We start from the raw sequence: 16,552 nt of genomic DNA, 5'->3' as shown, positions 1-16,552 counted from the left end.
AACACTTGTTATGGTCAGACTTTTTCATCATTATCAATGCTGTGGGATATAAAAATCCTTTATAAATCACTTTCATTCACTCTTTGATGAATTTCAATTAATTCATAAGTTCAACAGATTAAAATTCCTTAAAAAGTTAACTCCTCATTTACAAAAAAATTAAGTCTTTTAAACTATACTGACATATTTAAGATATCTGATTATCTGAGCCACTTTACCCAGCTGACCAGGCAGACTAACAATTCAATACGCAAAATCTAAGATTTATAACTGTTAAAAATCTAATAAATTAACAAGGACTTACTGTATAGCATAGGGAACTATACTCAATATTTTGTGATAACCTATATGGGAAAAGAATCTGTAAAAGAATATATATATCTGAATCAATTTGCTGTATACCTGAAACTAATACAATATTGTAAATCAACTATACTTTAATAAAAATAAATAAAATAATTTACTATAAAAAATCTAATGAATTAAACTCATACATGTGTTAAATAAGGGCTCTCAAACATTCAAGCACTATTCTTGTTCTTTTATACATTTCAAATTAAAACCTAGTTGTAACATCAAATTTTCTTAACTTTTCTGATTTAAATCACAAGCTAATATTTTAAATACTCTTTACTTTTTCAAATACTTAAAATACAACAGCAATAATTACAAAGTTGACTCCTAACTTATTATTACTATGAGTTTGATTTACTTTATCATTACAATTGACTTACCTAACTATATAGTGTATATTTACAAACACAGGCAGGCTAGATCAGAGATTCCATACTCTATATGAATCCACAGTTAGAAATTTGAGACCACAGTCAAGATCAGAGTCACTTCCAGGATCATTCTACCAAAGTTTTAAGTTAATTCATGGAGTCCTTATTTGGGCTTCTGCTCGCCCTATTGATGTTCAAGTTATCTATTGCGGCATAAAAATTCCCCCCAAATTTAGTGGCTTAAATCAACTTATAATTTTACTATATCTGATGAGTTTTATAAGTCGTAAGTTCAAGGACTGCCTAGGAGATTCTTCTGCTCCATACGGCTTTGACTAGGCAGCCATTTGGTATTATTCAGCTGATAGCTGTCCTGGGCTAGAGGGTCAAAGACAGTGTAACCCACTCATCTGTGTCTTAACGTGGAGGTATAGAATCCTGGGCTTAGGTGGGCCCCTCTCCACATATACTCTCCTGCAGAGTAATCAAACTTCTTAAACGGCTGCTCAGGGCTCCAAAAGGGAGTGTTCCAAGAGACCCAGACAGAAGCCTCTAGGCTTTTTATGACTTAGCCTCAGAAGTTCCAGAATGTCACTTCCACCGTATTCCATTGATCAAGCAAGTCACTAAGTCCAGTCTAGATTCAAGAAGTGAGGATTAAGCCCCCATCTCGCAATAAGAGGAGTGTCAAAGAATTTGCTGCCATCTTTAATCCATCACAACGGAATTCTGCTTGCTAACAGTCCTATCTGTACTCATGCTGACACTCCAGAATTTAGTTTCCAAAAAACCCATATGTTCTAGGCATCTTTCAAAATTCACATTTTCCAAACTTTTACTGTAAATATTTTCAAAATTTAATCGCCTCATTTTGGAAAATAGGATTCTGAACTTCCCACCCAGGTTGCAGCTAATCTCTTAGTAAATGATGAGTTAATTTAATTTTATACTCTACCACTACCCCAATCTGGCTTGTAACACTTTACCTCAATTTTCCTTTTTATCTGCCTCTCCAGTCACAGTTTTATAAACATTATATTACATCCTTTATTAAGAAAGGTCAGAGGTTGCCAGATCCCAGAGTATCAGCACTGGGTACAAGATAAGACATCAGAGGGCATGCAGGGAGACTGAACTGGAGACACAGAAGCTACTAAGTAGCAAAAAATTCCTATTCCCTAAGCAGGCAGCAGAGTTACTGAATACAAAGGACTGGTCATGGGCTAAGGAGTAGTGATTATTTCACTAGTAAACAGAATGAGCTAATAACTTAAATCCACTTGTCTGGAGGGGCCTCTGCAGTAGTGGGTTTTGTACAATTCTGGGAGGAGGTTAGGGCACCCCAATAGTTATTGAGAATGAATTACTCTCTAGCTTTATTAACTTGAGGCTTAAATTTAAATTGGCTTAAAAAATAGTGTGGTATTTTCTGCAGATCTGAGTTTGTGGACAAATGTTCACACTGGTCTTAGTTGGGACTTAAATACTATCTGCCAATCTTAGTATTCTTTGGTAAAAACTCCTTCTCTCACCCCATCTACCAACCTGAGTAGCTATAATAAATTTCTACCATTCTCCTCAAGGCCTCTACTCTCACATTCTCAACTGATGGCCCTGTTGATTCTTCACAGAAAACTCTCAATTTCCTGTCCATCTGTCTCCAATTTATGTATGTCTGTCCATACGCATTCTTCCCTCCAGTGTCAGAGGAAGAAGTGTTCATATGCTAGGAGAGTTAGCCACCCCTTTTCAAGGCTAATTACTCTTCTGCCTCCTGCCTTCTCTAGCAACTGGACTCTCTTACCTGTACCATCAATTTCTATTTGACACTTTAGCTCCACCTGTAAATGAAATGTTTTCAGTCTTTTAAAAAATGTCTTTGGTCCTAAGTTCCCCTCTAGCCACTGCTTCACCTCTCTTTCTATCTATTTATTTATTTTTGGCTACATTGGGTCTTCATTGCTGTGTGTGGGCTTTCTCTAGTTGAGGCGAGCGGGGTCTAGTTTTTGTTGCAGTGCGTGGGCTTCTCATGGCGGTGGCTTCTCTTGTTGAGGAGCACGGGCTCTAGACATATGGACTTCAGTAGTTGTGGCTCGTGGGCTCTAGAGCACAGGCTCAGTAATGTGGCGCATGGGCTTAGTTGCTCCACAGCATGTGGGATCTTCCCAGACCAGGGCTTGAATCCGTGTCCCCTACACTGGCAGGCGGATTCTTAACCACTGTGCCACCAGGGAAGTCCCACCTCTCTTTCATAGGCAAGTTTCCAAAAAACTTATTCTAAACTATTCTCCAGCTCTAATTCACTCTTCAACCTACTGTAACCTGGCTTTGACCCCCACTACTTACACTAAAATTTCTCTCGCGAAGGTAACAAAGGCCCAGGCCCCAACTTTGATTCCTTTTGACAGTTTTCAGCACTGGTCTCAATTTATTGCTCAGCAACTTTCTACACTATAAACTAAACCCTCCTGAAGGATACCCCCTTCCTCCCGTGTCTTAAGGTACTCCTATCTATCTGATCATTCATCCTCAAGTTCCATCACTGAATTCTCTTCCTGTGAACAATTCTTATAGATTCTTCAGAGTTCTGATCTTGGCTCCCTACTTATTCAACACTGTTTCCTTGGGCCATCTTATATGCTTCTGCATGTTTAAATCCTAATTAGGATCCTAATTTGTTTCTCTTTTGAGTTCCAGATCAATACATTCAACTCAAGTTAAACTCCACAAGAGGCTGGTATAAGAATAATGGGAGGATAACAATCTACCCTAATAGAAAAGTCGGGGAAGACTTGTTTGGAGAGGCGTACATTGAGATCTGAAAAAATTAAAAACTAGCCCCCAGAAAAGGAAAAAGAGCAGAAGAAAGAATGAATCAGCAGAAAATGGCAAAAGTCCTGAAGGTGTGAAGAGTTGGGTTAATCTAGGAAATCAAAGACCAGTATGGCTGGAATACCATGGGCAAAAGGGACATAGAAGTGAGTTTCCTAACACTGAACCTCAGGGTTAGCCTGTTCACCCAGCACAGTGCAGCACCAGGCCAGGGCAGACCTCTTCCCATCTTTGTACAGGGCAGAATACAGGGGGATGTGTACTCTTCATAGGCAGGCTTATTAAGAAAAATAACAAGAAAGGGAAAAAGGGAGTTGTTGAGCTGAGCATGCCCAATATATTCTTCCCCAATTTCCAATCAGACAAGTTTCTCTACCTCTCCAGGCAGAATGAACAAAAAGGCAAAAACAGGTATTACCAAAGGAGTCATCATAATAACCACCCATAGACTTAGACAAAAAGGAAGGTAGAGGGGAAAGGGGGTTGATTGATGATGAAAATGGATGTCAGAGAACTGGGTGTCTCAATTAAATCAACAAATTGTGCCTGTGGATGTTCTACAGAAAAAGAACTGAAAGAATAAAAGGATAATTGTCAAAAAGTCAGATATCTGCAGCCAAGATTTCAGAGGACTTTGAAACTTTGGTTCTGACAAATCCAGGAAATGGGTATGGGAGTGTGGCTATGATGGAATGGAGGAAAAGGGGTTGGAGGTGAGAAGATCAAGGGTCTGAGAAAGTGGATGTAGAATTACATGCAGAGTTACCCACATGAAAAAGTTCTAAAGATGACATAGGAGAATAAGGGGAAGAGAAAATCTGTGAACCAAAAGCTAAAGTCTTCAATAGATGAGATGGGGGGGCTTCCCTGGTGGCACAGTGGTTGAGAGTCCGTCTGCCGATGCAGGGGACACGGGTTCGTGCCCCGGTCCAGGAAGATCCCACATGCCGCGGAGCAGCTGGGACCGTGAGCCATGGCCGCTGAGCCTGCGCGTCCGGAGCCTGTGCTCCGCAACGGGAGAGGCCACAACAGTGAGAGGCCCGCGTACCACAAAAAAAAAAAAAAAAAATAGATGAGATGGGAAGAACGTTAAATATTGGTGATGATAGAGATAGAAGGGGAATGAGTTCTGAAGAAAGAGAAGAAGGGAGTGAAATGGTTTGAAAGAAGTTATGGGATGCAAAGCCATCTATTCTACCTCCTATCCCTGAGGTACTTTGGGTGTAAGAGAAAACAGCTTCCACGAGGGAGGACTGCAAGAGTGGCAAGGACATCAGAGCTGAGGCAGCTTTCAGTTAATTTAAGGAACCATTCAGATGAGGCTGTAGGGCAGTTTGCTGATCACAGAGTAAGACATTCTGGGGGCATTTTTGGAGATCACAGCGAAAGGATTTAGGAGTTAAGGAAGGGGTAAGCAGGACATCATTCACCTCATACACTGTGTACTATTTGCATACAATGCAATGTGAAGAGTACTCTGAGTTTTACAACATGAGGGCCCTGGAGGTAGTAATTAGAGCACTACGAGGATGGACATTTGGGAGAAAGTTGGCCCAAATAGAGGTAAAAAGATAAACAGAGATGTGAGACATACTAGAACTATTTCTTATAGTTCCTTAAAGGAAGGTGGGACTTTGATTCTAACTTTAAGTAAGGTATCAATATCTTAGTTTGATAATGCAGCTTTGGGGCAAATGTTCACAATGGCTTTCCCGAGGAATACTATTGGGTTGGCCAAAAGGTACGTTTGGTTTTTTCCATAAGATGGCTCTAGTAGCACTTAGTTGTCTTTAACTTCATTCAAAACAATTTTGTTAGTATTGTGACAGCTGTCATATCAGCGTGCATTTTAAAAAAAGACTCATCAAAACTGGTGAATTTTTGTGTAGCCATTTCAATATTAAGGATGGAAGAAAAAAAGCAACATTTTCAGCATATTATGCTTTATTATTTCAAGAAAGGTAAAAACGCAACTGAAACGCAAAAGAAGATTTGTACAGTGTATGGAGAAGGTGCTGTGACTGATAGAACATGTCAAAAGTGGTTTGCGAAGTTTCATGCTGGAGATTTCTCACTGGACAATACTCCATGGTCGGGTAGACCAGTTGACGTTGATAGCGATGAAATAGAGACATTAATTTAGAACAATCAACGTTATACCACCCGGGAGATAGCCGACATACCCAAAACATCCGAATCAAGCATTGAAAATCATTTGTACCAGCTTGGTTATGTTCATAACTTTGATGTTTGGGTTCCACATAAGCAAAAAAACCTTCTTGATCATATTTCTGCATGCGATTCTCTACTGAAATGTAATGAAAACGTTCCGTTTTCTAAACAAATTGTGATAGGCAATGAAAAGTGGATACGGTACAATAATGTGGAATGGAAGAGATCACTGGGCAAGAGAAATGAACCACCACCAACCACACCAAAGGCCGGTCTTCATCCAAAGGTGATGTTGTGTATATGGTGGGATTGGAAGGGAGTCCTCTATTATGAGCTCCTTCCGGAAAGCCAAATGATTAATTTCAACAAGTACTGCTCCCAATTAGACCAAGTGAAAGCAGCACTCGACCAAAAGCATCAAGAATTAGTCAACAGAAAATGCATAATCTTCCATCAGGATAATGAAAGACCACATGTTTTTTGATGACCAGGAAAAAACCGTTATAGCTTGGCTGGGAAGTTCTGATTCACCTGCCATATTCACCAGATATTGCACCTTCGGATATCCATTTATTTCAGGATTTACAAAATTCTCTTAATGCAAAAAATTTCAATTCCCTGGAAGACTGTAAAAGGCAGCTGGGACAGCTCTTTGCTCAAAAAGATAAAAAGTTTTGGGAAGACAGAATTATGAAGTTGCCTGCAAAATGGCAGAAGGTAGTGGGACAAAAGGGTGAATACGTTGTTCAATAAAGTCCTCGGTGAAAATGAAAAATGTGTCTTTTATTTTTACTTAAAAACCAAAGGCACCTTTTGGCCAACCCAATAAATCCTGAGACTCTTACTTTCGAAATATTTCTCTAGTTAATTCTCTCTTTCCTCTCCCCATTGTCACTGTCTCAGTTAAGGATCTCTTTTTCTTTTCCCTGGACTTTTGTAGAAACCAATATCATTACTAGCCTTGCCCACAACTTCTGAGTCCTTTGTTTTCCCACTATGTCAGTTTACAGGGCACTTTCTATCCAGGCCATGCTTTCTCACCCCTATGTGCCTTTGTACTTGCTTTCTTCTTCTGCATTGTCCTTTCTCTCCTCATTTATTAGCTAACAACAAATCTTATTCATATTTCAAGACCCATTTTGAGTACCATTCTTTAATGCCTTTCCTGACCATCCCCCCTTTGATCTCTCAAACTTACTATTTCTCATTTGTGACTCTGCTTCTTTGTAGAACTGATTTATATTTGTCCCCTGAGTTATGCTATAAATTCCTTGGACCAAGACTTATAAATGTTTCTATTCATAGTGCTTCATATGTAGTAAGTTCTCACTAAGAGTTAGTTGAATGGATGATGAAATGCATCAAATAGTCCATCCATCTGATGTATTTTTCACCAAAGGGTATCTCAATATTTTTCCTTTTCCCTGTCTCATAAACCTCAAAGGAAAATGGTCCCCCCAATTCCCTCTCATGTTCAGTCACAAAGCCCTTACTCCCAGCTCTTTTATGCATCTAAGGGACTTTATCAGTTCCTTCATTTACTTATTTATCTCCTTACTCTCTCCTTTTCAACCAGATTTTTCTCTCTGCCATCAAGTATATTCAGATTTTAATTATTCATCTACAATACTACCACCTTGACTCTGCTACTCCTTTGTAGATACTTTGTTGTTTCTGCCAGACCTTCCCACCAACGTGAGTCGCAAAAGTCTCTCTTAATTTTTCTACTTGTCCACCAGGTAAATTGTCAGATTGCACATATACAGGCATGCACAAAAACAAAAATAAGAAATAAAACCCTAGCTCATACAACTCAATAACAAAAAAACAAACAACCCAATAAAAAAAATGGGCAGAAGACCTTAACAGACATTTCTCAAAGAAAACATACAGATGGCCAATAGGCATATGAAAAGATGTTCAACATTGCAAATTATTAGAGAAATATAAATCAAAACTGCACTGAGGTATCACCTCACACCAGTCAGAATGACCATAATCAAAAAGTATACAACTAATAAATGCTGGAGAGGCTGTGGAGAAAAGGGAACCCTTCTACACTAGTGGTAGGACTGTAAATTGGTGCAGCCACTAAGAAAAACAGTATGGAGGTTCCTTAAAAAACTAAAAATAGACTTGCCATATGATTCAGCAATTCCACTCCTGGGCATATATTCAGAGAAAACTATAATTTGAAAAGATACATGCATCCCAATGTTCATAGCAGCACTATTTACAATAGCCAAGACATGGAAGCAATCTAAATGTCCACTGACAGATCAATGGATAAAGAAGATGTGGTATATATATATATATATATATATATATATATATATATATATACACAATGGAATATTATTCAGCCATAAAAAATGAAATTATGCCATTTGCAGCAACATGGATAGACCTAGAGATTATCATACTAAGTGAAGTAAGTCGGAGAGAGAAAGACAAATATCATATGATATCTATTACATGTGTAATCTAAAACACAATGATACAAATGAACTTATTTACAAAACAGAAATAGACTCACAGACATAGAAAACAAACTTATTGTTACCAAAGGGGATGGGGGGGGAGATAAATTAGGAGTTTGGGATTAACATATACATACTACTATATATAAAATAGATAAACAACAAGGACCTACTGTACAGCACAGGGAACTATATTCCATATCTTGTAATAAACTATAATGGAAAAGAATCTGAAAAAGAATATACACACACACACACATATATATATATATATATAAAGCTGAATCACTTTGCTATACACCAGAAGCTAACACAACATTGTAAATCAGCTTATACATCAATAAATAAATAAATAAAATGCTTAAGGAAAAAAGGAAGTCTTTTCCTAATATTCTATAATTTGCTGCACAAAGGCCAAGCCAAATTTTAGAAATTACTACTTGTTTTGGCCCACATAACATTTTAGATAAAGGCCACCTTTGTTCTCAGCCTGTGACTTGTAGGCAGTGTCTTTGTTCCTCTAGTCATATAAATAAAATCCAGAAGGATAGAGATAATTCATAATTTTTGAATGACAGACAATTGAGAACTTGATGAAGGTATATGTACCCTCGCCCCAGAAAAATGCACATGGTCATTTTTTTTGCTTAGTTTCCGAGGTTCACAGGTCCTCTGAACCCCAACCATGGACCCAGTTTTTAAATCCCAGTTTGAAACAGCAGTTATTAGAGATGGTTTAAAGGTTTCCTTCTCATTCACCTTTATTTTATAATTTTCGTAAAATGACAATGGATTGTGTAAAATATATGTTTTCTATAAAATCAACGCATGCTATATGATACTTAAAAGGTCTTGCAAAATAAATTCATTTGTGATAAACTTGTCAAAGACTGATAGACTTTGAATTAAAAATGGTTGTCATATAAGGCACTCAGTTTCCTCATCTGTAAAATGGAGTAATTAATATTAATTAGTCATCATGTTGCATAGATTAATACTTGCAAAATTCTATCTTGATTGAAGCAGATATAATGCCACAGCTGTTTCTTCAGCTATTCTATTTTCCGTGAAGGAACACCTGCTTAGAATGTACCTAAGGAGTTATTTCTTTCTTTTTTGATAATTAAAGCACTGCTATGGTATGGCTGACATCTGGATTCACTTTTAAAGCCTTCACTGTGTTTTTCTGGCCCCTGGGAGATTCATGAACTATAATGCATTAGATGGAAATGTGTTGATGGGCTTCATTTTGCAACAGCAATTTTACTCTTGCTTTGTTATTTCCCCACTGCAATGAGTGAGAGCTGCCACTCTGTTACTGCTGCTACGAGATTAAGGGAACTGAGTTGAGCTCCAGAAATTTAATATGCCATATAATGCCTGATTTATTTTGATTCTGGCTTTGACTTGAATTGATAAACTCACTTGGGACTGCTTTGCAGAATCAATATCCAGGGATTAAATTTTCTTTATAAACTGGTTCTGAAATAATTTCTTTGGGGGGACATGAAAGTCTAAGTTCTCTTAACTATTTCCAAGAGCTATAGAGAAAAAACTTGCACAAAAGTATTCTAATATTATACATAATTTCCTTAAAAGCTATATTCTTCAATCTCCACTCAGTTATAGCTCACTAAACTTTTCTAGGATTCACTTTATAGAATTATGTACTTTTGTTTAAGGTGATTATAAATTATATACATTACTGCCTCTACCTTGACATTTTTCTTAGCCTGCTTCTCAAAGCTAACAATACCAGTGATGAAATGTGTATCAGTCATGGCTCACAGTTGCAAGTAACATAAGCTAATTCTGACTGAATGAGCAGAAAGAAGTTTAAAAGGAAGTGGGAGATCTCAGAAAATTGTTGGGAGGCTGGAGGAACAGGGATGGAACTAAACTTCCAGGAATAATGCTTACTATTACCCGTAGAACTGCCCCAATGAGGAAGTCAGAGTCTTACTTACTTCTGCCCCAACAGACACTAAAAGCAAGTGCTGCCACTCCCACTCCCACCAAGGCCACTTCTGCCCTAGGAATTTAACGTTGCAAGCACTGCACCCCCAAATGTCAGATGCCTTTATTAGCAAATTGACTTCCGATCAGAATCTTTGCTTCCTCAAAGCTACTAACTTCCAGATCAAAGTCTATGCAGGTATGCTGAATGTTGAAGCTTAGGTCACATGTCTGTGCCCTCGCTATGACAGTCTGGAAATTTCGTTTTCAGAGCTTACCTTGGGGAAACAGCACTTACATTAAGATCGGAAATTCCCTAGACATAGCAAATATATTCAAAACGTCCTGGGCAGCCAGAAAATATGAAAATGTTTACTACAGGAGAGAATTAATATTTGTTGAGAATATATGCTAAGTGCCAGGTACTTTAAATACATTATTTAATCCACAAAAAAATAGATATTTTAATCCTAGTTTTTTAATTGAAGTATAGTTGATTTACAATGCTGTGCCAATCTCTGCTGTGCAGCAAAGTGACTCAGTTATACACATACAGACATTCTTTTTTTTTTTTTTGCGGTACGCGGGCCTCTCACTGTTGTGGCCTCTCCCGTTGCGGAGCACAGGCTCCGGACGTGCAGGCTCAGCAGCCATGGCTCAAGGGCCCAGCCGCTCCGTGGCATGTGGGATCCTCCCGGACCGGGGCATGAACCTGCGTCCCCTGCATCGGCAGGTGGACTCTCAACCACTGAGCCACCAGGGAAGCCCCAGACATTCTTTTTTATATTCCCTTCCATTATGGTTTATCCCAGGATATTCAGTATAGTTCCCTGTGCTATACCTGAGGACCTTGTTATTTATCCATTCTAAATGTAAATAGTTTGCATATACCAACCCCAAACTCCCAGTCCTTCCTTTCCCCACCCCTCCCCCTTGACAACCACAAGTCTGTTCTCTATGTCTATGAGTCTGTTTCTGTTTTGTAGACAGGTTCATTTGTGCCATATTTCAGATTCCACATATAAGTGATATCATATGATATTTATCTTTCTGTGTCTGACTTCACTTAGTATGATATAACCCTATTTTAACAATGGGAAAACTGAGGCTCAGAGAAGTTGTTACTAGCCCAGATCATTTTGTTGGTAAAATGGACAATATAGATTCATGTCCAGGCTTCTTTCCTTCAGAATTCTTCCCTGTCTCACAATGTATCTCTGATTTTCACTTCCCAACTTCTAATTCATACATAAGCAGCAGTGTACTAAGTGGGGCAGAGGGGAAAGAGAAAATATCAGCTCCAGGAGTAGGCAATACGGGATGCATTAGCTGCAAGAAAATTTAAAGACAATAATAAAACAGACTAAAAATAGGTCTATTTTTTATTATCTTTATCATTATGTGACAGCAATTTTAAAGAATGTCAGCAATAAAATATTCCTTCTTGCTGAGGTGGACTGTTCCCCACTCCTTGGTACATCAGTATATATAAGAAGTCCTGGGCTTCCCTGGTGGCGCAGTGGTTGGGAGTCCACCTGCCGATGCAGCGGGCGCGGGTTCATTCCCCGGTCCGGGAAGATCCCACATGCCGCGGAGCGGCTGGGCCCGTGAGCCATGGCCGCTGAGCCTGCGCGTCCGGAGCCTGTGCTCCGCAGCGGGAGAGGCCACAGCGGTGAGGCCAGCGTACCGCAAAAAAAAAAAAAAAAAAAAAAAGAAGTCCTCAACTGAATTTTCAAGTTTTTTAAAGAGAAGGATGTTTAGAACTTGTCACTGAAGTGCCATAAACACTTTTACGTTCCTAGAATAGACCATAAAAGGGATATTTAACACATGACATGTCTAAGTACCTATCTTTTAACATTATTTCTAAGAAAGTAAGTTCTAATTTTCCATTTAGGAGTATATCTCTCCCAAGTTTGGCAGTGTGAGTGGGGCTTTTTTGTCTTCTAGTAGCATCAGAGGCTCTGATAATAAGGCTTGGAGAGTTCCTTTGGCAGTAGAGGTTCTCTTGGCAAGGGGGCTCTTGGTGATGAGGCAGGAGATGGATCCTAGTAATTTATACAGTAGACTAGGAAGGAGTATCTCTTTATTTTTTTTTATTTTTTTTTTTCGGTACGCGGGCCTCTCACTGTTGTGGCCTCTCCCGTTGCAGAGCACAGGCTCCGGACGCACAGGCTCAGAGGCCATGGCTCACGGGCCCAGCCACTCCATGGCATGTGGGATCTTCCCGGACCGGGGCACGAACCCGTGTCCCCTGCATTGGCAGGCGGACTCTCTACCACTGCGCCACCAGGGAAGCCCAGGAGTATCTCTTTAAATTGGCAGGACAAAGATACTGTCTAGGTGAATCCCCAGGTGTAGAGAACTTGAGATCTGAAAGAATTACTGTACCCCATCACCAAGTCTTATAAATTCTATCTCCTAAACATCTCTCAAATAAGTTCTCTTTTCTCCTTGGCCTACTCAGATCCTAATACTATACAACCTGGACTACTGTAACATTCTGCTAGCTGGTCTTCCTTCTGGTCATTAGTCTCAGCCAATTCCAATTTATTATCCACATAACTGTCAGCATGATCCATCTAAGCATGAGTGAGATCATGACATCACCTTGCTTGAAACCTTATAATGACTTTCATGTCCTCAGGAGAAGAATGCTAACTCTTTTGCAAGACTCAGAAATTTCTTTAGGACATAGCCCTTCTCAGCTTCTTTGGCTTCATCCTTTGCCATTCTTTAACACTATGGTATAGCTAATCTGAACTACCTGCACTCCAAATGTGTTCTGATCTCTTAGGTCTTTCTGCTATCGCATATGTTGTTAATTCAGGAGCCTAACTCTTATTTGTTGTCCTCTGATAAGTATTCTCTCCTTCCCAAACTCAAACTGTATTAAGTACTCCACACTCTGTACTCTGTCTCACAGTATCAGAGGTTTGCTTTCATATTAAGACTTAAATTACAGAAAAGTAACTGCATTCTGGTCTGGCTTCTACCATTCTATAACTTTTTTTTAAGGCAGTGGCTATGTGTTTGATCTTTGCCACTCCAGCATTTAGTGCAGATTTTGGTAGATATTATACAGTCAGTAAATTTTTTTTAATGAATGCCAGGTTCTACATAGTATACAAGCTGTTGAGGAGGTGACAGTCTAGTAGTTAAATTCACATAACTAAAACACAAGGCATAAGATGTGTCACAAGTGAGGTTTAAATGAAATGCTTTTGGTTATTTTAAGGAGAAAGCTCTCAATTCCAGTTTTAGGGTGAAGTTGGGGTACAAAATGGGGAAGGGTCAAGGGAGAAGAGGCATTTGAGATGAACTTTGACAGAAGGAATTTTAATACTTAGAGATGCAGCAAGTATAGGAATAGGTTAGGTGATATACTTATATAGTAAAGCGAGGGTGTGATACAAAATCATATAGTCGTCCCACTGAGCAAATAAGAGAGTACAGGAAAAAAAGCTGGAGAAGTAGTTTAGGATTTCAATGCTGGCTAAGTACTCAGTATTTAATTTAGAAAGCAACTATACTATAATTAAAGGCAGTAAACAGCAGAAGAGAGACTATTAGAGCAACTTTAATAGTCCCAGTAAGGAGTAACAAGGTCATCTTTGACAGGTAATACAGTATAGACAGGCAGACAGACCTGGATCACTTATAAGTGGTATGATTTTCAACATGTTACTTAAACTCGCAAATCCCAAGTTTCTTCGTTTATTTCAAAAGACTGCTGTGGTTAAATTTATGTAAAGAGATTAGCACAGTGCTTGGCATGTACCAAGTGCTTGAATTAATCAGTGATATTTCAGCAGCAACTGATAAAAATTCAACTCAAATCAGCATGAGCAAATAAGGGAAATTATTAAAGGGCTATTGACAAGCTCAGTGGAACAGAATAAAGAGCCCAGAAATAGAACCACACAAATATAGTCAAATAATCTTTGACAAAGGATCAAAGGCAATACAATGGAGCAAAGATAGTCTTTTCAACAAATGGTGCTGGAACAACCGTACATCATGTGCAAAAAAATAAATTTACACACAGATCTTACACTGTACACAAAAATTAACTCAAAATGTATCATAGTCATAAATGTAAAATGCAAAACAATAAAATTCCTAGAAGATAGCATATGAGAAAGGCTAGGTGACCTTGGGTTTGGCGATGACTTTTTAGATACAATACCCAAAGCACAATCCATGAAAGAAAAAAATTGATAAGTTGGACTTCATTAAAATTTAAAACTTCTGCTTTGTGAAAGACACTGTTAAGAGAATGAAAGACAGTCAGTAGGTTGGGAGAAAAATCTTTGCAAAATACATATTTGGTAAAGGACTTGTATCAAAATGTATATAGAACTCTTAAAACTCAGCAATAAGAAAAAAAAAATTTTTTTTAATGGGCCAGGGACTTCCCTGGTGGTCCAGTGGTAAAGAATCCGCCTTACAATGCAGGGGATGCAGGTTCAATCCTTAGTGGGGGACCTAAGATCTCACACGCTGTGGGGCAACTAAGCCCATGTGCCACAACTACTGAGCTCGTGCCCCTCAACTAGAGAGAAGCCCGTGCACCACAACGAAAGATCTGCATGCCGCAACTAGACCCAACAAAGCCCCCCAAAATAAACTAACTAAATAAAAATGGGCCAAATATCTAAGCAGACACCTCACCAAAAAAGATATACAGATGGCAAGTAAGCATATGGAGAGACACTCAACATCATATGTCATCAGAGAATTACAAAATGAAACAATGAGATACCACTACACATCTATTAGAATGACTGAAAGCCAAAACACTGACAATAGCAAATGCTGGTGAGAATGTAGAGCAAAAGGAATTCTCACTCACTGCTAGTGGGAATGCAAAAATTGTACAGTCACTTTGGAAGACAGCGGGCAGTTTCTTGAAAAACTAAACATACTCTTAACATATGATCCATCAACCCTACACTCCTTGGTATTTACCCAAATGACTTCAAACTTATGTCCATAAAAAACCTCCACACAAGTATTTATAGTAGCTTTATTCATAATTGCCAAAACTTGGAAGCAACCAAGATGTCCTTCAGTAGGTGAATGGATAAAGAAACTGTGGTATAACAACACAATGGATTATTCAGCAATAAAAAGAAATGAGCTATTATGCCTCAAGAAGACATGGAGGAAGCTTAAATGCTTATTGCTAAGTGAAAGAAGTCAATCTGAAAAGCCTACATGCTATATGATTTCAACTACATGACATTCTTGAAAGAGCAAAACTGTGGAGATAATAAAAAGATTGGAGATTTCCAAGGATTCTAGGGGAGGGAGGAAAGGAGGGATAAAATAGCTGGAGCACAGGAGATATTTAGAGTAGTGAAACTATTCAGTTTGGTACCTTAATGGTGGATACATGGCATTATATATTTGACAAAAATCCATAAAATGTAAAAGATAAAAATTGAACCCTAATATAAACTATAGATGTAAGTAATCAACATTATTGGCTCATCAATTGTAACAAATGTACCACAGTAATGGAAGATGTTAATAATAGGGAAACTAGGGTTGGGGGGAGGGGGAATATGGGAACTCTCTGCACTCTCTTCCCCTCAGTTTTTTTGTAAATGTAAAACTTCTCTAAAAATAAGTTATAAATTTAAAAATTTGCTAAGCAGTACATATAAAATTCATGTACTTTAATAAAATATGAAAAAGTTGTTCTTAAAAAAAAAAAAAAAAAGGCTAGTGAGGTAACTCCCAGAAACAAAGGCAGCCCAGGGCCTCAGGGACTAAAACTAGGATTTGATTCTCTTTGTTTTCTTTTGTTTTCATTCTCTGGTAAGTAAGAAGTCTTTCTTCACATATCAGGAATAATGACATTCCCTTTCCATTGCAAAAAAAAAAGGTCTAGATTGATATCTGAGCCTGGTGGCAGTGTGGGGAATCTGGGATACTAAGTCAATTAGGAAATTATATTGAAGCCTTGAAAAATGGTGACCTATGTTATGTGATAGCAAACAACCGGCAAAACTGTTGCCTGCAGTAAGATGAAAAATGAGCCTAATGAAATTTTTAAAAATTGAACTTATATCCAAATGACTATAGATTCATGTGCAGTTATAGAAATAATACAGAGAGATCCCATGTACCAATTGCTCAGGTTCGCCTAAAGGTAACATCTTGCACATCTATAGTAATTTACTTTGCTCTGAAGTCAATTTTACCTGATACCCTTTACTGTTTTATTTTGTTTAATGTTTGCATATTATATTTTTTTCTGCCCTTTTAGTTTTTATTTGATGTATCATTATATTTGAAGTTAGTTGCTTATAGACAACATAGAGTTGGGAGGTGCTTTTTAATCACTTCTGCCAATCTCTGCCTTTTAATTAGTGTACT

This window comes from Lagenorhynchus albirostris, chromosome 6 (genome assembly GCF_949774975.1).
Source record: "Lagenorhynchus albirostris chromosome 6, mLagAlb1.1, whole genome shotgun sequence".
NCBI classification, from domain to species: Eukaryota; Metazoa; Chordata; class Mammalia; order Artiodactyla; family Delphinidae; genus Lagenorhynchus; species Lagenorhynchus albirostris.
Note: the sequence above shows the minus strand (reverse complement) of the source record.